The 24,540-nt window shown below is 36.8% G+C and overlaps 1 protein-coding gene and 1 pseudogene across 5 annotated transcripts in view; both read left to right on the top strand.

Annotated features, from left to right (window-relative positions):
- Positions 1–24,540, top strand: part of LCLAT1 (lysocardiolipin acyltransferase 1) — a 201,072-nt gene that overhangs the window by 18,606 nt on the left and 157,926 nt on the right. Inside the window, exon 1 of one of the 5 annotated variants that reach the window (XM_064363966.1) lies at positions 16,824–16,852. The exons of the other annotated variants lie outside the window; for them this stretch is intronic. The gene's annotated coding sequence lies outside the window, so the exon portion shown is untranslated. Of the gene's footprint in view, positions 1–16,823; positions 16,853–24,540 lie in introns of those variants that run through there. 5 annotated transcript variants of the gene reach the window in all.
- LOC135269863 (U2 spliceosomal RNA) lies at positions 15,294–15,440 on the top strand (annotated as a pseudogene).

Genomic DNA, 24,540 nt, shown 5'->3' on the forward strand with positions numbered 1-24,540 from the left:
TTGTTGCTCATGTTTCTGTTGTCACATGTAAGAATCCCTTGCCAAATCCAAGGTTGTGAAGATTTACCCTTGTTTTTTCTTATAAGAATTTTATAGTTTTATCTTTTCTGTTTAGGTTGATTGATTTTGAGTGAGTTTGAGGATACCTTCATTCTTTTGCATGTGGCTTTGCAGTAGTAATCATTTGTTACAGATACTGTTCTCTTTCCATTGAATGTCCTTTACACCCTTATTAAAAATCAGTTGGCCATAGATGTATGGTTATAATTCTGAACTCTCAATTAATTGGTCTTTGAGTCTCTCTCTCTCTTTTTTTTTTTTTTTACATGGAGTCTCACTCTGTAGCCCAGGCTGGAGTGCAGTGGCATGATGTCGGCTCACTGCAACCTCTGCTTCCGGGGTTCAAGCAATTCTCCTGCCTCAGCCTCCTGAGTAGCTGGGACTACAGGTGCCCACTACCATGCTTGGCTAATTTTTGTATTTTTTAGTAGAGATGGGGTTTTGCTACTTTGGCCAGCCTGGTCTCAAACTCCCAGCCTCAAGTGATCCACCTACCTCAGCCTCCCAAAGTGCTGAGATTACAGGCATCAGCCACCACATCCGGCCTACAGGTTTCTTCTTATGCCATTATTGTTATCACCCAACCAGATTCTTCTTGCCCACTGCTCTGATAAAGCTAATACACTGAAAACAGCAGATTTTGCACAAAGAAAGTTTAATAATTGCAGGGTGGCTGAGCAAGGAGGATGGGAGACATTTCTCAAATCTGCCTCCCTGATAATTTGGAGTCTAGGGATTTTTAAGCATGATTTGGTAGGCAGGTGGCTAGGGAATGGGCACTGCTAATTGGTTGGGTCAGGAGTGAAAACACACGAGTGTCAAAATGGTCCTGTGTGCTGAGTCCGTTTCTGGGTGGGGATTACAGGGCCAGTTGAGCCAGTTTCATGGTATGAGTCACCCATCCAGGTGGCATCAGTTGGTCTACCATAACATGAAGTCTGAAAAATATCTCAAGAATCAGTCTTGGGTTTTACAATAGTGAGCTAATCTATAGAGTCAGTTGGGGAAGTTACAGATCTTATGACCACTGGCAAGTGACTCTTGTCTAGTAAGTAATTACAAAAAAGGTAATTTAGAAAATGTGTCTTGTTATTATTTAACAATGCCTAAGTCTTAGCAAAATTCAGGCCTCTACCATAAATCTGACATTGTGTCCTTTTATTAGTTTTACAAAGATAGTTTTGGTCCCTGAACAAGGAGAGGCTTAGTTTTGAGAAAGGACTGTTATACTTGCTTTAAAGTTTAAATAGAAACTAAATTTCTCCAATAGTTAGCTTGGCCTGTGTGCAGGAATGAGCAAAGACAGCTTATGAGGTTAGAAGCAAGATGGAGTCAGCTATGGTAGAGTTCTCTCACTGTTATAATTTTGCAATGGCAGTTTCAATACCATACTGCTTTGATTACTGTAGCCTTGTAGTAAGTTTTGAAATTGGGAAGTGTGAGTCCTCCAAATTTGTTCTTTTTCAGTGTTGTTTTGGCTACTTGTAACCCCTCCCAAATCCAGTCAAATTTGATTGGCTTTTCCATTTCTGCAAAAAAGGTTATTGGAATTTTGATAGAGATTGCATTGAAACTGTAGATTACTTTGAGTGGTATTGCCATGTTAACAGTATTGTCCTTTATTATTTTCATTTTATTTATTTATTTATTCATTTTTTAAGACAGAGTCTCACTCTGTTGCCCAGGCTGGAGTGCAGTGGTGCGATCTCAGCTCACCGCAACCTCCGCCTCCTGGGTTCAAATGATTCTCCTGCCTCAGCCCCCTGAGTAGTTGGAACTACAGGCACCTGCCACCATGCCTGGCTAATTTTTGTATTTTTAGTAGAGACGGGGTTTCACCATGTTGGCCAGGTTGGTCTCAAACTCCTGACCGCAGGTGATCCACCCATCTTAGCCTCCCAAAGGACTGGGATTACAGGTGTGAGCTACCACACTCCGGCAGTATTGTATTTTAATCCCTAAACCTGCTGTATCCTTCCATACATTAGATTTTCTTTTACCTCCTTGGCTAAATTTAGTCCTAGGTTTATGTTATTATAAATGAAATTATTAATTTTTCTTTTGGTTTGTTTATTGCTGGTGTATAGAAACAGTTGATTTTCGTGTATTGATCTTGTACCCTTCAACTTTGCTGAATTTATTAGCTCTAGTAGTATTTTTGTGGGTTCCTGGGGATTTTCCATACATAGGACCATGTCATGTGCAGATCATGATAGTTTTACTTCTTCCTTTCCAATTGAGATGAATTTTATTTCTTTTTCTTGCCTAATTGTTCTCCCTAGAAATTATAGTACAATATTGAATAACAATGGTGAAAGCAATCGTTCTTGTTTTATTCCTGATTTTAGGGGCAAAGTTTGTGGTCACTTCATACTTGAGTATGAGGTATGAACATCATTGTCATAAGCCATTGCTGTAGGTTTTTCATAGTACTGTTTTCTTTCTTTTAAATCTTTAACAATTTTCTGACTGGAGTTAACTGGAAAACTTTAAAAAAGCTAATTTAAAATTTTTGCTAGTTTATGGGACATACTCTCAAAATTGAGAACAGAAGAAACATTCACATGGTTATAATTTTTGTACTTAAGCATTTATGGAAAAGGAGTTAAAAGGAGACAAGAACCTTCAGACCTCGCTGAATAGAAGGTTCCACTTGTTTCTTTGGTTATACTCTCTGAACTGTTGGAGTTGACAAGCTCCTTCTAAGGCTTTATTTTTTTGTCACTGGCTTGTAAAGCTGGAAAATTTGCCTAGATTAAGTCTTTTAATGTTTTACTTTTTGTGTTAATTTCTTTCTTGATTTGAGATAAATGTTTATAAACATCAACCACTTTTTGTTTCTGAGGTCTACACTGGAGGAAAGGACCATAATTATTAATATTGCATCAGAAGTTGCTCAGAAAAATGGAAACTTTTTCTTTTCTTATAGAAATGGAAGTGCCCCTGGTGTCAGAATGCACATTATTCTCGCATTTGGTAAAGTGTTCCATTACTTGTCTTTTTTGTAGTCATTTTAATGACATTCAGATAGGTTTTATTCAAAACATTTATGGTAGGCCAGATCTTGAAAATATTTTTGGCAAGGAGGCAGATGGTGATTACCTTTCCTATTAATTTCAGAAATTTTCAGTTTTCCTAAATATTTTTAGGAAGAAACCCAGGTTCTGTTTAGAATATTTTGTCTCCACAAGTCTTGCCAGTCCCTCCTACCTGTCCCCCACAATACCCTGTAATGGAATACTTTGTGCCATGTCTAGCTAATACATTAAATAAAACGTTTAAGTCACAGAGATGAGGAAGAAAAAAGATTGGCTGTGGATAGTGTGTTGCAACTATTTTTGCATTAAATCATAATTATGCCTTTCTGTCTTCTCTGGAGTTGAAAAAAAAGAAATGATTTGTTGTCTCTGAATATAGTTGATATTTGTATACGTGTGTGTGTGTGTGTGTGTGTGTGTGTGTGTATGAAGTTCTGAACAAAGAAGGCAGGTTGTATGCTTCTTAAAGTAAAAGGAATCTGAATCTATTACGATCTTTCTTTTAAGTTAGTGTCCTTGGGATAAAGAGAGCAGGTAGGCGGAGGAGAAACTGGTAGGCTTAAAACCAAACCGATTCTCCTGATTTGGGTCACCCGAGTCTGGAACATCCTCTTTAACTTGGTTATCAACACATTTTTTCATCCCTTTATTTCTTCTATAATTCCTCATAATTATAATCTTGATAATTTATGAGCCTAAACAAAGACTTTTTGTGTTGATTTCTTCAGTGACATAAAAATTAACCTACTTCTGTGGATGGGTAGATGAACATGGATGCATTCAAAAGGATGGAGCAGAGTCTACCAAAATTTTTTTTTAAATCATCTGAATCTTTTAACTGTTTACAGGGAATGAAGATGCTTGGGCAGCAGGTTGTGGTGGCTAGAGTTCGTGTCTTCACCATTATCTGCAGTCTGAACATTGGCTCTGGAGGTTCTGAAACCTCATTTCCTAGTTTTATGCAGTGCTCATGACTTAATTTCTACTAGTGAAATTTATAAGGGATTGATTTTCAAAACACAAAGGCTTGTTTATTAATTTACATGGACTATGGACCTTTCCAGTTCACGTCGCCATTTGGATTGTTTTTGTGTTGGTATCTGAGTGTCAAACAACATCTTACCAATAAGAAAGCTGTGTAGTGTATTAAAGGTGATATAATGACTTATGCAGCTATGTAAATACATGTGTTAAAGAAAAACTCATAATCGGGGAAGAAGGCAAATGTTATACCTGGTTCAATGGAAAAGTAAAATAAACCACAAATTTATATAAAGAAATGTTGAAATGGAGGCAAAACTGGTTTGTTAGGGAGGGGAGCTGGGGAGAGGCTAGGGAGGTCAAATGAACCTGCCACCTGGCAGCATAGAATTTTCCTGTCTCTCAGTTACCTATAGCTTACAGAGTTATAAAATAGCTCTCAGGAAACAGAATCTGATAACGTGTAGCGGTATGCTATAAATAATGCCTAGTTTTCCATCATGTTTTTCTCTACATATTCCTGTGAATTGCAGTGAGTCGGGGTTAAAGGATTTTTTTTTTTTTTAAGTTTGAGAGACAGGGATTTGCTAAGTTGTCCAGACTGGACTTGAACTCCTGGGCCCAAGTGATCCTCCTGCCTCAGCCTCCTGAGTAGCTGGAAGTACAGGCATGTGACACAGATAATTGAGTATGGATCTGGATCCTCTTTTAAAATTGTGCCATTACCTGGTTAATGAATGAATAGTTTTAATAATTTGGTTTTAAATAATTTAACTTTTTTTTTTAATAGGGCCTCACTCTGTCACCCAGGCTTGAGTTCAGTGGCACAATCTTGGCTCATGGTAGCCTCAACCTCCTGGGCTGAAGTGATCCTCCTGGCACGGCCTCCTGTGTAGTTGGGACCACAGGTGTGTGCTACCTCACCTGGCTAATTTTTAAAAAATTTTTTTGTAGAGATGAGGTCTCATTTTGTTGCCTAGGCTGGTCTTGAACTTCTAGACTCAAGTAGTCCTCCCATTTTGGCCTCTCAAAGTGCTAGGGTTACTGGCATGAGCCACCACACCTGGCCTTAAATTGCTAGCTTTTTTTTTTTTTTTTTTTTTTTTTTTGGTGAGACGGGGTCTCATTGTTGCTTAGGCTGGAGTGCAGTGGTGCAATCATAGCTCATTGCAGCCTTGAACTCTTGGGCTCAAGTGATTCTCCTGCCTCAGCCTTCTAAGCAGCTGGGAGTACAGGCATGTGCTACCACCACTGGCTAGTAATTTTTTTTTGTAGAGGTAGGATCTCACTTTGTTGCTCAGGCTGATCTAGAACACCTGGGCTCAAGTTATACTTCCGCCTTAGACTCCCACAGTGCTGGGATTACAAAATTGAGCCATGATCCTTTACTAGGCTTATAGAAACTGATAATTTTCTTTTTGGCACTGGGTCTTTTTTTGGATAGCTGGTGGTGACTTGGAGTCTGGCTGCAAGGGGCAGTATTAAATGTAATGTGGTGTTGTATGCTTTTCTTTATAAACATGTAACCATTAAAATTGCATACAATTATTGGGAGGCTATATAATGGGGTTGGAAAGAGTCCTGTCTCTATGATAATCTGGATTACTGACCTCTATAACAACACATGCAATTATTATGATTTTTGACCTGATTCTTCAGAATCTTTGCTTTAATTCATTCTGAACATTTTGATGCATCTTTAAATAGAATAATTTTTAAATTAGCATGCCTGTTTCATACAACTCAGCACAGTATTTTTCTATTAGCCAGAATAAATGTTGAATGATTCCTTCCTTTTAGTGATTCTTTCTGATACAGTTTCTCCTAATATGTGATGCCCTCTAGTGAATTCAGCCTTTCAGAAATATTTTGAAGAGTGGTAATCAGTAAAATGAAATCTCAAGGAACGTTCTGATAATTAGAACTATTCCTTTATGCTTTGTTGAGATGCAAGTTTCTGTCCCTGTAAGTGTTCAAGCAAAGATATGACTCTTATTGTTGAATGAAGTGAAACTTTTCCAGATGACTTCTAAAGTCTCTTTCAGCTTCGTGGTTCTAGCTTCCATATAAACCAGTAGTCCTCAGCCAATACATATTGAGCATTCAATCGGCCTTAGCACTGTCCTGGGGGGTTGCGAAGATTCCAAAGGTAGGATAGGTCATAGATGTGATTTCAAGTAACTAATGCATCAAGAAGATAAAATAATAGTAGCTAACCTTTATTGAACATTTACTCTGTTCCTGGAGCTGCTGAAGACAGTTTACTTTGTCATTTAATCCTCACAATAGTCTTTAGGTACCATTTTTAGTCCACTTTATTTGTTTAGATATTGGGACCAAGAGAGCAACCTCTCTGGGTTGCCCAAATTACCCAGAGAGTAATTTGCCCAGGGTCACACAGTAAGTGGTGGGACCAGGACCCATTTATGTAAAATAATAGTGGGTAGGAGGTGAATGGCAGGCCAGCCATCAAAGCTTCATCTGTATTTACAGCCACTCCACATCACTTGCATCACTGAATTCCACGTTCTCTCAGATCCGCTGCTGCATTTGATTCTCATAGGAGTGCAGACCCCATAACTGCGCATGCAGGGGATCTAGGTTGTGTGCTTCTAATGAGAATCTAATGCCTGATGATCTGTCACTGTCTCCTGTCACCCCTAGATAGGACCATCTAGTTGCAGGAAAAGAAGCTCAGGACGCCCACGGATTCTGCCATTATGGTGAGTTGTATAATTATTTCATTATATATTATAGTGTAATAATAGTAGAAATAAAGTGCACAATAAATGTAACACGCTTGAATCATCCTGAAACCACCCCGCCCCTGCCCCTGCCATCCATGGAAAGATTGTCTTCTATGAAACCAGTCCCTGGTGGCAAAAAGGTTGGGGACTGCTGGTTTACAGGCTGTCAGCTCGCTGAGGGTGTATTTAGTTGTCTATATATTAAGCTAGCTCAAATTACTTTTGGATACTTCTTTACATTGTTACACTTAATTATGTGAGTCTCTTATTAGCTTCAGTTACAGAAGTGATAGTTAATAATTTGTACGTAAGTTTTGCAGTTCATTTTAATTTTTGGCCCTTAAGGTATTTTACTTACTCTAAAGACTTGATAGAATGACGCAATCTTAACTTCTTACTTTACTTTCTTTAAAACATTAATTCTTTGAGATTTAGTGAATCAGCTGCTCCTTCCTGTGCCTAAGAATCCTTTGAAGGCATTTATGACTTACAGGTTTTTTTTGGTTTTAGAGACACCTACCTTCCTCTTTATTGGCTTTTAAGACTAGGATAGCATTGTCCTTTTAGTGTTTTATCACCTAGACTAAACGGAAATTGATTTCTCCATTTGTAGGTAAATTAATTTCATCAAATTAGAGCTAGCATTTTGAAGCCTTGGATTGTACCTGTTTGTGGTGTATTCAGCATAGTGCTTATTGTATGGAGAAAATATAGAATACATCTTCAGTCTAACTACTGGAAAAATAATGTGAGCCTTAAAGAAGAAGGGAATATTATACTGTGATAAATAAGGTAGATCATTCTCATTTCTGGAAACTTTTTTGGTGCCCGTTTTGTTTGCTCCAAAGTATCTGTATATAGCTTCTAACAGGTACACAACTAAGTTACAGATTGTGACCCTGATGGCCTGACCACCCCCTAGGCTTTATCTCTCCCTTATTTCACTTCTGTGCATACCTAAAGACTTGATGTTATCAACATACCACTTTATCTTTCCATTTAGGATATCTGTGAGTAATAAGAAGAAATGTGAGAAGAAATTAAATTGGAGGCTTTCCTAGTGAAAGGAGAGATACTCAGAGGTGTCCAGCCTAGGATTTTAAGAAGTCTAGAAAGATTGAGCAGGGCTCTTGAGAAGAATATTTTAATGGAAGTAGGAGGTTAGGAAAATCCTGCCTGATTCTGTGCCCGTTTTGGTAAAAACAGAACAACAACTTTTTAAGACTTCTTGAAATTTATGCTTTTCCTTCTATTTTTATAATTTCTCTCTCTTCCTCACAAAATTTTTTCTAGCAGTGAAAAATCTCAAAGGGTTATTTCAAGGATAGGAATTAAGGAATTCTGTGGTCTGAATTCTGTGGCCCAGGATTTGGGAACATAAAGTGAAAAGTGTTAGTGAGGGATTTAAAAAAAATAAAAGTCATAATCCAGTTTCAGAAGCATTTGGAACTGGGCCTCCACAGATTATGAGTTAACACAAGAGATTGGGGTGTTAGGAGATAGTTTTGTAAATCATTATTTGAAGTTAAGCATTTATTCATAGTGGTTAAAGACTGTGTTGTTATTAGTGCTATTTTCAGGTACATTTTTGTGAAGTTTTTTTGTTTTTTGTAGGCTGATCTGAAAACCTGATCGCTTTGTATAATATCATTTTTATGAGAAAATGCATTCTGAATTTCAAACAGCTGATTTAAATGCAGAGTTTTAGAATGCTACCTGCTCATAAGTTGGGACTGTTGTCTCTGTTCATATTTTGATAGAATTCCCAATCTGGTACATTTGTAATCTGGGAAACAAAATTTTATTTGACTGTAGATGAGGTAAATCTCTGTAGAATAGTGATATGTATAAAAATAAGTTACTTCTTAGATGGTTGTGGTGGTGTGTGCCTGTAATCCTAGTACTTGGGAGGCTGAGATGGGAGGATCACTTGAGCCCAAGAGTTTGAGGCTGTGGTGAGCCATGATTCTGCCACTGCACTCCAGCCTGGGTGACAGAATGAGAACCTGTCAATAAATAGGTAGGTAGCTAGGTAGATTTAAAAAAACTGAACACATCTATGGAGGATTGCTCAAGCAATCCTCCCATTTTTGTAGAGGTGGAATCTCACCGTGTTACCCAGGCTGATCTAGAACTTAGCTCAAGCAATCCTTCTGCCTCAGCCTCCCAAAGTGCTGAGATTATAGGTGTGAGCCACCGTGCCTGGCTGTGTATATGCTTGTTAACTCCATTTAGATAAAGTTAAAAGGCAGGTGAGACTAACGATGGTCATAGAATTCAGAATTGTGATTACCACTGGAGTAGTTAATTATTGGGGAGGGACATGCATGGAGGAGGTTTCTGGGTTGCAGGCAATGCTCTATCTCAATCTGGATATACTGACTTTATAAAAAATTTATTAAGTTATATACTTAGGATTTGTATATTTTGCTGAATACTACAGTTTTAACAAGGCTGAAAGTATGCACCAAAATGAAACACCAAAAAGAAAAAAGTAAAAGAAACAGAAGATTGACTGGATTGGGAGTCAGGAAAACTGGGTTTAGACCTCAGTTCCACCACTAAAAATCTATGATTTTAGGTACCTCATTGACTTTTTTGCCTTAGTGATTGTATCTGTAAAATGGAAATAATCCCTGCCTTCTGTATTTCAATTAGGGTAAACATTTTCATCCTACTATACTGAATCTCATTATATCATAGAGATAAACCTTTGAAAGCACATTGGAGGTTATTAAAAATACTCTGAATGTAAAGTGACATTATTTTCCTGTTAATGCTTTTATATTAGTATTCTGTTTAATAGAAAGGACCCCATATAAAAGTAGCAAAAGGGCCAAAGAACCACATTTGTTATACTTACCTTTTTTCTTTTTTCCAGACAGGATCTCGCTCTGTTGTCCAGGCTGGAGTGCAGTGGCCTGATTTTGGCTAACTTCAACCTGTCCTTCCCGGGCTCAAGCTATCCTTCCACCTCAGCCTCCTGAGTAGTTAGGACTACAGGTGTACACCACCAGACTTGGCTAATTTTTATATTTTTTCTTTGTAGAGATAGGGTTTTGCTATGTTGCCCAGGCTGCCCTTCAACTTCTGAGTTCAAGTGATCTACCTGCCTTGGACTTCCAAAGTGCTGGAATTCCAGGTGTGAGCCACTGTGCCTGGCCTATACTTGCTTTTGAATTCCTGGAAAAACTAAAAAATAAAATGGTAGGAGCAGTTTATCTAACTTTTACTTTTTTACATTAAGCCCTGTATCAAGTTGAAATGGAGCTCTTTCATGCAGAGTATGATGGTTTGTGCTTGTAATCCCAGCTCTTTGGGAGGCCTACATGAGGGGATCAGTTGAGGTCCGGAGTTCAAGGCTGCAGTGAGCTATGATCCTATCATTACACTTTAGCCTGGGCAGTAGAGTGAGACCCTGTTTCTGGGGTGGGGAAAAATTTGAGCTCTTTCAAAGTGTGCTGGGGTTTTATGCTGTGGATGTAATAGTGCACAATATCAATATGGTTCTTAAAACCACAGAACTATAGAACTAAGATTCTAGAGGGAATGACAGATGGAAAACAAGAAAACAGACAAATGAATAAACAACTGCTGGCTGTAATGAGAGCCATAAACGAAGCACTCAGGACTGAGACTGAATCACTACTGAGGGGAACTTGCTTTAAGTAATGGTCAGCCTTAGTGAGAGCTTGTTTAAGCTGTTACCCAAAACCTAAAGGAAAAAAAAGGAGATAGTGAAACAAAGTCTGAGAAGACCATTCTAGGTAGCCTGGACAATTTGCACCAAGCCCTGAGGTGGGACGTAGCCTGTTGGAGAACTTGACAGAAGAGGGTAGTTAGCACGGAGGTAAGGGGAGTGGTAGGCAAGATACTTGGATAGATAGGTGAGATCCAACTCATGTAAGACTATAGAGTTTAGTGGGAATTCGATTTTACTCTAGGCTCAATGGAAAGCCGTTAAAGGCTTTTAAACTGGAAATGATGTAACCAGATTTACATTGTAAGATTACTAAACACCCAGGTGTTGGGTAAGTAGATGAACCTGTGAGTCTGGAGTTAAGCTAATGTGTTGGAGATATTTTGGTAATATCAGCATAAAGATAGCACAAAGGAAAGAGAGGAGGAAAAGCATAGAGAGAAGACAACCGATATCTGAGTGATAGGAAGCCTCAGCATTTGGAGGTCCAGTAGCGGAAGGGGAGCCAACCAAGCCAACCAGGAGAGAAGGATCTCTGAGGTCAGAATGAAAACCTGGAAAGTGATGTCACAGAAGCCAAGTGAGGCTGGCATTTCAAGGAGGAAGTGGCCATGCATGTGGAATGCTGCCAAGAGGGCAGAGTAAAATGAGGACAGAGAAGTAGCTATTGGATGTGGCTACATGAAAGTACTTTTTTGCCAAAGTGGTTTTAGTGGAATGTTAGAGGACAAAAGCTGACTGAAGAGGGAAGTTGATCGAGGAGGGAATGGGAAGTGAGAAAGCAGAGACTGTGTATGTAGTTAATGATTCATTTCTCTGGGCAGTCAGTTTAGATATATACTTTGCTACCCCAGAGTATTCGAGGAGTCTTAAAAACTCATTCAGTAAGCCTAGGGGTTTGCATTATCCATAAATGGCTGTAGGAACTTAACATTGGCCTTTGACTTCCAATAATTTTTCTTTGGTTAGCATTTAATTGTTAATTTGAGAGATTCTGAATTTCACAGGAGGCTTCCATGTATGGTACAGTATTCAGTCTGTTAACTCCTAGAGAACTAGTATTAAAAATAAATTGAAACTTGGATTATTTACCTTTTCAGGGAAGTAATTATAAGCCTTGAAAATTATGCAAAAACGATTTCATCTTGAAACACTTAGAAATTCATTTTGGTTTTTTGTGATTACAGTGTTCAGTAAGACAGACATCTAAATAGGGATTGCATTTGGCAGTTATATGCATGTTCTTGTTCTAAACTAAGCACTGTTTCTGTGGTTTAGATTTTTCCTTTATAAATAGAGTTTTAATCAGTGTAGGTTAGATTTTTTTTTCCAGGCGGGTTATAATTAGCACTGGCTACAACTTAATCCTAAAATGTGTATAATAAATCTAATAATATTTTATAAGCACTCCTGCCATGAAATGAAAGCAGATAGGAATTATTTGAATATTTAAAAAAAATCTGTAGTGTATATCTTTCCAAAACTGTGCAGAAAGTATGGTTTTTTTTTTTTAAAGTTAATACATAACTTGCTTGGTCCTGTCACTGATGAGAATGATGTTTCTTACATTTTGGAGCTGCATGGTCTTATATGCCATGACAGCTCATGCATATATTCTTTTGAATATACTGTGTAGTAATGTAGTTACTGGAAGAAGAAGCATTGCTGTAGGATCTACTTTCGAAATGCAATGTGTCTGCCAATTTAGGCCCGCTGCTTTGGGAGGCTGAGGCAGGAGATCTCTTCAGGCCAGGAGTTCAGTTGAGACCAGCCTGTCAACAAAGTAAAACCCTGTCCCTATTTAAAAAAAAAAAACGAAACCCAAATAAACCCAAAGACAAGCAATTTGGATTACAGGAAGTTATTTAGTAGTATGGTTAAGAAGCACCCTCTCTGGAGTAAGACACACTTGGGGGCCAGTCTCAGCTTTTTAGAATCTTAGGTCATCAAAAACAAGGAAAGTCAGAGAAACTGTTATAGCCTAGAGGAGCCAAGGGTAACATGATGGGAAATGTAATGTGGTATTCCAGTGGGACTCTGATGCAGAACATTAGATAAAAACTCAGGAAATTTAAATAAATTTGGACTTTAGTTAATACAAATGAAGTATTGCTTCATTAGTTGTGACAAATGTGTCTGCTAATACAAGACATTAATATTAGGGGAAACTGGGTATAGAGTATATGGAAATTCTGTCCTTTTACCACAATTTTAAAACTACTCTAGGCCAGGCACAGTGACTCACACCTCTAATCTCAGCGCTTCAGGAGGCTGAGGTTGGGGGGATCGCTTGAGCCCGGGAGTTCGAGACCAGTTTAGGCAACACAGGGAGATCCTGTCTCTATAAAAATAAAATAAAATTAAAAAACTACTCTAAATAAAAACTTTTATTAAGAAAAAGAACGAATTTTTATAACCATCTTTAGAAAATACAACCTGCCACACTTGGTAATTCTGATTATATGATTTAATCTTGGTAGATCTCCCTGTCTTTATCTTTAAAGTGAGGGTATAATGTGTCTGCCTTCATAGGGTTGTTCTGAAGATTTAATGAAGTAATGCAAGCAGAAGGGCCAGGCAAAGTGAATGTTCAATAAATACTACTAGTGATGATGAAAACTCATCTATAATTTTTTTTTAATGTCTGCGTAAGCAAACACATTCATAGATTTTGGTTGAGTTGTTAGAGATCTGACATTGCAAAGCAGACCCAATTTAGGGCCTAGACCTACTATATCATCCATTTCCAGTTGTCTTAACTTGAATTTAAAACTAAAACTCCTAATGGATTTTTAAAGGCAATTCTACTTTGTTCTCAAACCTTAAAGTTTATGGGCAGCATAGTGAATGGGAATGAGTACTGGACAGGAATTCGGAGACCTGACTTTTAGGCCCCAGTTTGCCACTAAATAGTTGAGTGATTTGGGGCAATTTCCTTTACCTTTTAGAAACTTCATTTTCTCATTAGTAAAATGAGAATGTTAAACTAGATGTGATTTAGTTGTGAAATTGAGTTACATTAATTTCTAAGTGAGAACTGTGCTTAAGAGCAGTCACCTTAGAGGTTTTGTCTTCCCAGGTGGCCTCCTAGGAAAATTAGTCTATTACCGATGTTTACATCTCATTTTTGGACCAAATATAGATTGCCCTGCTTGCTGATCCATCATATTCTCTGTATTAGGCCCCATGAGACTCTTTAATTGCTTCAGAAACTCAAATTCACTTTCGAAGTTTGGAGATTTGTTAGTATTCATTGAGGATAATTAATAGAATGTGCTAAAGGTTCTGCAGGGATTTCCCACAAAGGAGTTCTAAAAATCTTGTAAATATTGACAGCATTGTTAGAGTAAGTATTGTGGACTTCCCAAATCAGTCATTTTGAAGGGCACAGGGCTCTTTTGGAAATTCTGGTATTATTATTATTTTTTTAGTGTATTTACTCACTGTACAATGTGATTCTAGTTTTGAGACTTTTTAAATTTGTAGGGTTTTATTAGTTTCATTATAACTTCTTGGCTTTGCCATTAACCAATATTATTTTATTGTAATTTTAAGGTAATAGCACTAGAAAAGTTTTGTGGGCAAAACCTGTGTTGTGCAGAATAAAATCTCTAATGCAGATCTAGTTTCTGTTTCTTTGTCCAGAGCTTAGAGGAACGCTTGGCCATACATTTTGTAAATCTTAGCCATTAAATTTTAATATGACTAGAACCATTATGATCAGTGTGTAACTGTGTGTACATTTGAATGAAAGTGTAACATTTAGTAACATATTTGCTAGGCAGTTTTAAAAAAGTGATTTTATTGTAAAATAAGTTGAATTATTTATCAAATATTTCATTTCTATATGTGTTTTAGATTGAATTTCAGTGACCTAAAATTCTGTTTGTAGAAATAACTTTGCACATCTTTTACTACGGTATGACATATGTGTGTTAAATTTTTAAAAAAACAGTAACTCACTTAAGTAAAACATTTGTTAAACCCTGACTAATTAAATTATCCAAACATTAACAGACTGCTATATGGTACTAGTGGTTTGTGTAATATTAATAAGTCACTTAGTGTGATCTTTCACCAGCGAATAATTGCATATTTTCCATGGAAAGCATTGTGATAAGAGACATGTACTACTATTGGAAACCATTAACTTTAGAAATTATCGGCACGTATTTTCCACGTGTGGTTGGCTTCATTTGGTTTGGTCCCTCCTTAGTTGAATAGTTCTAACCTGACCGTAAAGATACATGGCTAACATTTACATGAGTGTTGGGAACTTAATGAAGCACTACACTAGGTTTCCAGTTAATGGAATTTGCACTGTTTTAATTTTTTGGACAGCTTTTTTCTCTACTTTTAAGGAGGTATCATGTGCAATGTCATCTTTTTCAATACTTGCTATTAATGGTATGTAAGGAAGAAAGGTTGAAGAAGTGATTTTTTAAATAGAGCTATGATTTTATTAGAGGGTAGGAATTAACTTTCTGTCTTTAATAAGCTCATATTTCCATTGTCATAAATAGTTCTTCTCAAGTTTTCACTTTTTTTAAGATTTAAATTTAACCCTTTTATTTAAAATAAAGTTTATTTTTCTCTCTTAGTTGAATGATGACATTTGAATTTCTCTAGCAAAAACAGCAGTTTACTTTCTTCATTGCTATTTTTAATGGTAACTAAATATTTTTCTCTGTAAGCTATAGTAAATAGGAAAATAGTAGATTATGCCATTTTTAGGTTAAAAGTAGTTACTTTAGGAAGGGCACTTTGATCGCTTCTCGGCCTTTTGGCTAAGATCAAGTGTAGGAATGGCACTTTGGATTAATGCTGTAGGAAGACTTGGATTAATGCTGTAGCAGATTGTTTTTAGCTTGCTAATTTACTACTTGCTTAAACTCCATTTTGGGTTTAGTATTTCTCATATGTGTTACATGTTTATAGAATAGTTTGAAATTGAGTTCAGAAGAGTCAGATACTTTGCAGTCTTTTCAGCATATGTTTCGAGTATAGTTTATGTATGTGGTCTAGTAAGTCTTTCTGCCCACTTCCAGATAACTCTTGTTTTGTATATTTGAAGCTTTATGGTTTTTAGGACTTAATCTTTTCTAATTTCCAAGGCAATACAGGTTTGCTAGAAAATATTAAACCACTAAAAATACATAATAAACTGGAAAGTGATGGTAAATCCTCATTGCCTATGGGATAAAGTCTTTGGTATAGTCGGGAAAGAGCATTATCTTAGAAAAGACCTTTTGACAGCCTTAACTCACCTGTTAAATATTTTTTAATACAAAAATTAAAGCATACAATTTTTATATTATGTTATCACATATGTAAATTACAGAAGTTGAATTATAATATTTAGCCTTATTCACAAGATATGAACTTGTATTTATTCTCATTTCATTGTAGACTGGTAGAAAATTTGACATATATTGGGGATTGGTTTTAAGTTTAGTATTTGGGAACCACTGATCTAACCACCCTTAACAACTCTTCTGTCACTGTTCCCCAGAATATAGCCAGACTTGTTCTCTCGCTCTTCTATTGTACTGTTACTTAGCTTTGATTTGCTTGTTTTTGTTCATATGGTTCCGTCCTTCCCAGTTATGTGCCACACATCCTCCATTGCTGATTTCAAATCCTCCATTGGCAGAGACTACCAAATTCCTGCCAGAATTTGTTCTCTTCATCCTGAGACTGGAGCTACATAGCTCTTGTTTCCTGAGTTCTAGCCAATGGAATGTGAGTGGAAAATGATATGTAGTGTTCCTCTGCATTCTTTTCTTTTTTGCTAGGTGGATGTGTAACATGATGTGAAACCAGGGAAATGGTGAGCCACAGTGCAAGCAGCCTAGGTCCCCAAATGACTATGTAAGAGAATTGCCCCACCAATGTGAGCCCTCTTCCTCTATGATAATTACATATGCAAGAAGTAAATTACAGTGTTAAGTCATTACATGTTTGGTGCTATTTGTTACTTCAGTTCCACCTACTGTAATAGCACTACTTTTTCTAGGAGGTGATTCCTGACTATGCTAGTTCACTTAGATTATGTTTTTTTCCTTCTAAAATTCTATGATATTTACTAGGTATTTTTAATTCACATTTTTTAAGAACCAAAAACAAAGGCAGGAAAAAAGATAGTATGTATTTAATTTATACATTTCTTGCTCACAAAGATGGTAGGCCTTTGGAAGAAAGTGACTTTGTCTTATAATTCTTTCGTATTTCCCATTGTACCCAGCTAAGGCACTCAGTAAAGACTTGAAAGAATGAAAAGTTGGGAACAAATCTTTAAAGCATAGATACTGGAGTCCGCAATGGTGGTAAGTTTTTTAGTTAACTTTGTTTATTTTAGTTTTCTCTGGTTAGATGTCCTTCATTATAAAGGAGAAAAATGGTATAGAAAATCCATAATTTAATAAATTGAAACGAACATAAAATAGTGACATTTATAGTAGGGAAGCCATTTTCTTCTTTCTTCTCCCTCCCTTTTTCCCCTTCTATAAACATTAAACTTTTACAGTGTGTCTCTTCTAGGCCCTGGGGGTACAGCAGTGAATAAAACAAAGAAAAATCTTTGCCTTGCAGAGTCAACAGAAAATAAGTAAAACATTTGAGATGCTAAATACAACCAGTATTGAGAAAAATAAAGTAGGGGTTTATGGGTGGGTGGGCAGCAATGTGAATGGTGCTTGAAGTCTGTTAAATGAGGATGAGATATGTTAGGTGGAGTTGAAGTGTGTTACATGGTGCTGGTGTTAAAATTTAAGTTGTACAGTCAGCGAAGTCCTGTATGAGTGAGTGACTCTTGGGTTAAGTGCTGAACCAGGTGAATAGAAACCTTGTGGCTACCTGGAGAAAGAGCTGTTAAGTAGAGCAGACCACAAGTATTACTCAACCCAAAATGAGAGTGATGCAAGTGTTCTAAAATTGATTGTGATTATTACACTACTCTGAATATACTAAAAACCACTGAGTTGTACACTTTAAATGTGTGGATTTTATGATATGTGAATTATATCTTAATAAAGCTGTTAAAAAGAAAAACCATCAAAACTTTAGAGGTCTTCAGCATCAACCCAGGGAAAAAACCCCGTTTTCCTTACTGCTCTTTTTAGAATATTTGGCTTTGTAGCAGTCGTAGTTTACTGCAGTAAATCACATGAATTTTGTTCCAGTTATATCTAGAGACTGTGAATCACAGTAATCATTATGAATATATTAGTAAATTTGTATCAGATTACTCTGGCTATAAGGTTTTAAAAATTCCAACACTAAAATTTGGTCATGTATGTGCAATCTTCATAGCTTGCTGCTAAAGTAACAGTAGATTATTATCCATTTATAACTTAGAGAAAAAAGGTAATGTTGGCTTCGTGCTCAGTAATGACCAATTTGAGATTGAGACTGTGCTGACTTTGCAGCCACATCCCTCACCAGCCTGCCGGTTGTCTGATAGCACTGAGCTTGGAACTGTCCTTACTTTCTCTTCTCTTTTAATGGTTTATATTCAAAACAGGTTGGTTGTCCTTGGATCTTGCTTTTTCAGATTCTGACTCTTAGATATTATCTTTCCTTTTTCCTCTGGAAATAAGTTTTAGCACTCAATAACTGTTACCTTTGTACACCCACATTCCAGATTCCAGCCACCTAGGCTGCATGAATTTAGATTCCTTTTCCTAGACACTGCGAATTGTAGAGCTAGAAAGGGTCTCAGAGTGCAGAGTTGTGTAGCAAGTCAGTGCAAAGCTCATATTAGGTTCTCAGCAATCCTGAATTCTATCTCCGATGTCTGTTTCCAATACCGTTATTATATTTCCATCAGGAATTAACAAGTGATGCTCACTAAAGGCAATTACCTTGACCATAAGGAGATTCTTCAGATTCTATTACAATGTGAAAATTATGGACTCTGAATTTGTATAATCTTAGATAAACTATCAAATCATTTCCTCTCAATCTGTAATCATATTTTGGCCCAGGATCAGTTTTCCATTGTACTGATATGTTAGCATATGATATCATCCTGGTTTAGAATTGAGAACACGTGACTTAGACTATAGATCTAGCCCTAGATCTGCCACAATATGACCATGGCAAATATCTTTATCTTATTAAAGACATTTTGTATTTCAGTTGTAGTTCTGATAGCAGCATTCCCTCCTCCACCTGTGCACCATATAAGTGAATGGGCTTGGAGAATACAATTCACAAGATGGGAGTAAAATGAAAGCATATTTGATATTACCTTCTTTACCTCCCCTGGGAAAGAAAAGGAGGAATTTCCACTCCAAGAAGTAGAACTTCTTTACAGTTTCTTACCACATAGGCAAGATACAGTGGGGAAAGAGCCTGTTCCGGAGGAATTCTGCTAAGAGGTCTGTGTAAGGTAGGGATCAGGGAATGCCCTGTGGCCCCACCTGCCATAGTTATCTCACAAACGAAGGAGGACAAACCCAAGGACAAACGAATGGAAGACAAAGACAAAAGATTCTCTTAGAAAGCAGGGGTCAGGGGCTCTGCTTCAGGTGAGCAAAGGCCCTGAGCTTTTACAGCCCTTCGTATTTATTAAGTAAAGTGAATAGGGAGGCGGAGTGATAGTCAGCTACTTGATTTATCACAGGTACTGCTTCCCTTGTTTAACAGGTTCCAGATATTCAGGTAGATAACCTCAAGGAGCACAGATAGCCTCTAGGAGCATGGATCTGGGGCGTGACTGCCCTCAACATTCCTTCTGGCGGCAGACACAGTTTGTCAGTTTGTTGACATCCTGCTTTCATGAGGACAGTTTGTTGTTTACTCATATAGCCTACAGAGGTATATTGAGTTGGTCATGCCTCACATTATTGGGGTATCTGGCGCCCACCTTGGCCTGAAGAGAGCCAGCCAGTGTAATGGTGGGTCTGTTCAAGTAACCCACTGTTACACTTAAAACATGCAAAACACTGGCCGCACTTTTACACTTCACGTGAAGCATTTGTGTCTAAATCCAAACTGATGTGTCTTCATCTAGCTATATCAGCTTTCTTTTAAAAACTAATAATAACCAGTATTTACTCAGTATGTGTACTATGCACCAGTTGCTGTTCCAAGTACTTTGTGTGTATTAACTCATCTGATTTTCACAACTCCTTAATGTGTAGGTACTGCTATTATCACCCCTGTTTTTTACTGAGGAAGTAACAGGTTGGAAATTTCACAATTATTAAGTGGCCAAGCTAGGGTTCAAACCTGGATAGTCTGACCACAGTCTTAGCTAATTTAGGGGCTACCCTGATTTTGAAGAGTAGTTTGATTGTAGAAAGACCTAGGACTCAAAAAAGGAAATTTTCCTGGTAATTCTTAATAATACACTAAGTTACTTCTCTGAGTTTCTTCATCTGTAAAATAGAGTTTTGAGAAACTAGACACTTGAAATGCTTCCTTTTGGAGAAGTCTAAGATTTTGAACTCATAGATTATAATACCTAAATTGTTACTTGTTTTCAACAAACTTAATACAGCATGCAAATTTTGAAGATTTAATTTTGTAGTCATCTGTATACAGTATACATACCTATGTGCAGAAGTATATTAAGCTGCACTGTCCAATATGGTATCTACTAGACTAACACATAGCACTGACCGTTCGTGATGTGACTAGTCAAATTGAGATGTGCTGTAAGTGTAAAATACATACCAGATTTCAGACTTAGTATGAAAAAATAAATGTACAGCATCTTGTTAATAATTTATTTGGGTTGATTACATGTTAAAATGATAACATTTTAGATATAGTAGGTTAAATATATTATTTACTTTTAAAAATGTGGCTACTAGAAGAGTTAAAATTACAGTTGTGGCTTAATTATATTTCTATTAGATATTGCTGTTGTAGAAAGTCCTAAATGAGAAAGAAGGTATAGTTTATATGAGCAGGAAACTCATCTATTGAAATAGGCAGAAGACAGTATGTATCTGGTAAACCTAAGTACATCTGTAAATATATAGGCCATGGATAAAGGATATATATATATATATATATAAAATTTATTTATTTATATTTTTATTTTTCTGTTTTTTTGAGACAGTCTTACTCTTGTGCCAGACACCAGGCTGGAGTGCAGTGACACAACCTCGGCTCACTGCAACCTCCACCTCCCAGCTTCAAGCAATTCTCCTGCCTCAGCCTCCCGAGTAGCTGGGACAGCTAAGTTTTATATTTTAGTAGAGACGGGTTTTTATTATGTTGGCCAGGGATGGTCTAGATCTCTTGACCTTGTGATCTGCCCACTTTGGCCTTCCAAAGTGCTGGGATTATAGGCATGAGCCACTGTGCCCGACCGGATAAAGTATATGTTTGATAAAATATATTAATTGAAACAATGGACATATTAGCACCATGTATAATTCAGTAGTATATTTATTGAGCATTTACCATACCAGGCACTCTTCTAAGCTCTTTACATATATTAATTCAATACTTATCCTAAGGTAGGTACTATTATTACTCATGGAGGCACAGTGAGGTTGTTAACTTGCTTTTAAGGCTATTGTTAGTATAGTGAGTAATGGAGTTAGACAGGGTTTGAATAGAGTTTGCCTCCAGAGCCTGTGCTGCTATCCATTGTGTTTTATTGCCTCATTAAACTAGATGACCTTATGATTTGCTGTATTTCTGGCTCTCATGATTTCGTATGATAGTATATGCATAGATAACCCACTAGAATTTAAAAGCTTAGCAGGTGGCCTTAGTACCAGCTTGTATTTATATTTTGCTTGTAGATTTATTTTTAGTTTTCCAAGAGTGAATAATTTTTATTTATAACTACCACGTCTAAGGCTGGTTGTTTATGCCTTAATTTTAGCGTATTAACTGCATTTGTGGTAGTACTCCACAACTTTTGTGTATGTTATATGTAGATGGTATAACTGGACTTTCAGGGAGAAATGTATATGGCCAAAATAATAACCAATAAACTAATTATAATTTAAATGAGTGATAAGAAAAGGGAATATAGGAATTTGCCATTGGATTTACTCCGCTTAGAAGCGTTAATTGCAAAAAAGATAAAATGTGTGTTTTAAACATTTTTATTCCTAAAGGAAAACTGTAATACTATGTCTAGGTTGAGCATATATTAGGCATTTATATATCATGTCATATGTATCAATACATATGTTTAAGTATTATCCCTTTTTAAAAAATTTTCTCCTCAAACTTTTTTTTAAAATTATACTTTACATTCTGGGGTACATATGCAGATCGTTAAGTACTATCCTTGTAGCCTAAAATTTTAAAAAATACATATTTTCTGGCTACCCAGTAGGTGTGGATGATACAAGAATAGATGTAACAGGTTTCTGACATGTAGAAATAAGACATACATGAAAAATAGTGAGATAAATATCAGTTTAACACAGTAACACTACTACATTATGAATACATAAGTCTTATAGGAATTCTAGGGAGAGGACACTTTTTTGAATTGGTAGTTTGGGTAGGGTTACTGTAGGAGGAGATAATTGAGCTACTTGTAGGATGGATTGAATTTCCTTAAGTGGAGTAAAGTGGGTATATGAGCAAATGCTTAGACGTGAGGAGGTATAAATTGAGCTTGGGCAATAGGAAGAATTCAGCTGTGGCTTGAATAGAGTGTTAGGAAGCTGAATAGTTAGAGGACATTTCAAAAATTAACTTGGGGCCAGACTGCTGAAGACCTTAAAGTTTAAGAGTGGGTGTTTGGACTCCTTAAGAAGTTAAGAGTCTGGGGAAGAAAAAAAAGAAAAAAAAAAAGTTGGGTATATGATACTTTATCCTTGAGTTACTGCTATGTGATGGGTATCACTGATAAGTTATGTAAAATGCTAGATATTTTTAGTTCTTGGTAGTAGGCAATACCAAAGAGCTTGCTTTCTTTATTACTAGTAAAATCTAGTGCATGAAATTGTCTTGTTAGCATAATCTCAGACTTCTTGGTTGGAAGAATTTTTATCACATAGCAAATAACTTGACAGTTTTCTACTTTTAGAGATGACAAATCAGTATTTTGCATTGACTCTGTGAATTTCATTTATAAATTTCCACATACTGTAAATTTATACCCTTATTTTTGGGGCACACCAAAATTAGCTCTTTTTAAAAAAGCTTTGGCCTATTTTGGCCCTACTGCCTTATTAGCTCAGACCCATGGGCGACATTGTTTAACCTGCTGAACCCCATTGGAAAGGCAACTCCTTTCCAGGGGTGGTGAGATTATCTAGTAAAATAAGACAGTTGTAGTAATGTCTGGCACACATGTGGAGGTGGATACTCAGTAAATTTTGTCTCCCTTCCTCTTCAGATTAAAATGGTTGTGAATAGAGACTTAAAATAGACTTTCTTCTTATTTAATATAGACTTCCATGTAGTGGAACTCAGAAGGAAATTTGGAAGACAGTAACTTTTGTAAAGTCTGACTTTGTTATAACTTGGATTTTTAAAATGTTGAAATATCAATAGAACTTAGTGATGTTTTAAAAAATAAGTTGGCAGCTGTTTTATGGGAATGTACAGAAAAAACTGAACAATCAAAGGACTAAAGTATTTCTACAAAGTCATTTTATTTCATGAGCTAAACACTGTGGCATTGAAAGTAAATGAAGTCCAGGAGGAATATTCTTATACCAAGCATGTTCTAGATCTGCTGATAAGGAAGTGCAGTTAATTTTTTTAACTGACTTTTTTTTTGGCATACATCAGTAAATATTAATATATGTGTAGTTGTGTAACCCCTCCCAACTATAGTCAAGATACAGAACAGTTCTGTCACTCCAGAAAACTCCTCGTGCTATCCCTTTATTGTCTCACATTCTCTTTCTAACCCCTGGCAACCATCAATTTGTTTTCTGTTTCTTCCATTATGGACTGGAATAATAGGGGCTATCAAATCACCTGACTATCTTAAATATGATACCAACTGAGATAAAATGTTAAAATATCAAATAAGGTAATGGTTATGAAAGCGTTAGGCATTTAAAAAATAGTCCCAGCATTTTGGGAGGCCAAGGCAGGTGGATCACGAGGTCAGGAGTTCAAGACTCACCTGACCGGTATGGTGAAACCCCATCTCTACTTAAAAAAAAAATACAAAAATTAGCCGGATGTGGTGGCTCACGCCTGTAGTCCCAGCTACTTGGGAGGCTGAGGCAGGAGAATCACTTGAACCCCGGAGGTGGAGGTTGCAACGAGTTGAGATGGTGCCACTGCACTCCAGCCTAGGTGACAGAGAGAGAGAGACTCAGTCTCAAAAAAAAAATTAGTTTTGACTGAGCGAAGTGGCTCACGCCTATAACCCAACACTTTGAGAGGCTGAGGTGGTAGGATCTCTTGAGAGCAGGTGTTCAAGACCAGCCTGGTAACATAGTGAGATCCCCCAATCTCTGCAATCAGTCAGTCCAATAACTAAATAACCAACTAAGTAATTAAAAATAAAATAAATAGAAGAATAAAAAAATAATTGGACAGGTATGATAGTGCATGCCTGTTGTCACAGCTGTTCAGGATGAGGAGGCAGGAAGATCACATGAGTCCAGGAGTTTGAGGTTTCAGTGAGGTATGATTGCACCTGTGCACTCCAGCCTGGGCGACAGAATGAGACCCTGTCTTAAAACCAAAAAACAAAAAGAAAATAGTTTCATATATAATATTAAGTCAGTGGGTGAAGTTTAGCAGAACTATTCTACAAAGTCAAGTTTGTATAATGTTCGACAGCTTTTTTCCTCAGAGGCTCTTGGGCTAATTTTGAAAAGACTTGTTTCACGTGGTCCTGATAGCTGGAAATCCCTGTGTTGTCCTTTAACCTCATATTCTTCATAAGTAAAAGTGGACAATATCTACCTTGAAAGGTTATGATTATTAAATGCTATGATTAAAAAATATAAACTTGTAAATACAAGTACACATACATGTGTGTAAGTGTGTGTGTGTGTGTGTGGGGGGGGGTTGCCTAGCCTATAGTAGGGATTCTGTTAATTTTTTTTTTTTTAAAGTC

This window comes from Aotus nancymaae, unplaced genomic scaffold (assembly GCF_030222135.1).
Source record: "Aotus nancymaae isolate 86718 unplaced genomic scaffold, 86718_ANA_hifiasm-v0.15.2.pri h1tg000057l, whole genome shotgun sequence".
Classification (NCBI taxonomy): domain Eukaryota; kingdom Metazoa; phylum Chordata; class Mammalia; order Primates; family Aotidae; genus Aotus; species Aotus nancymaae.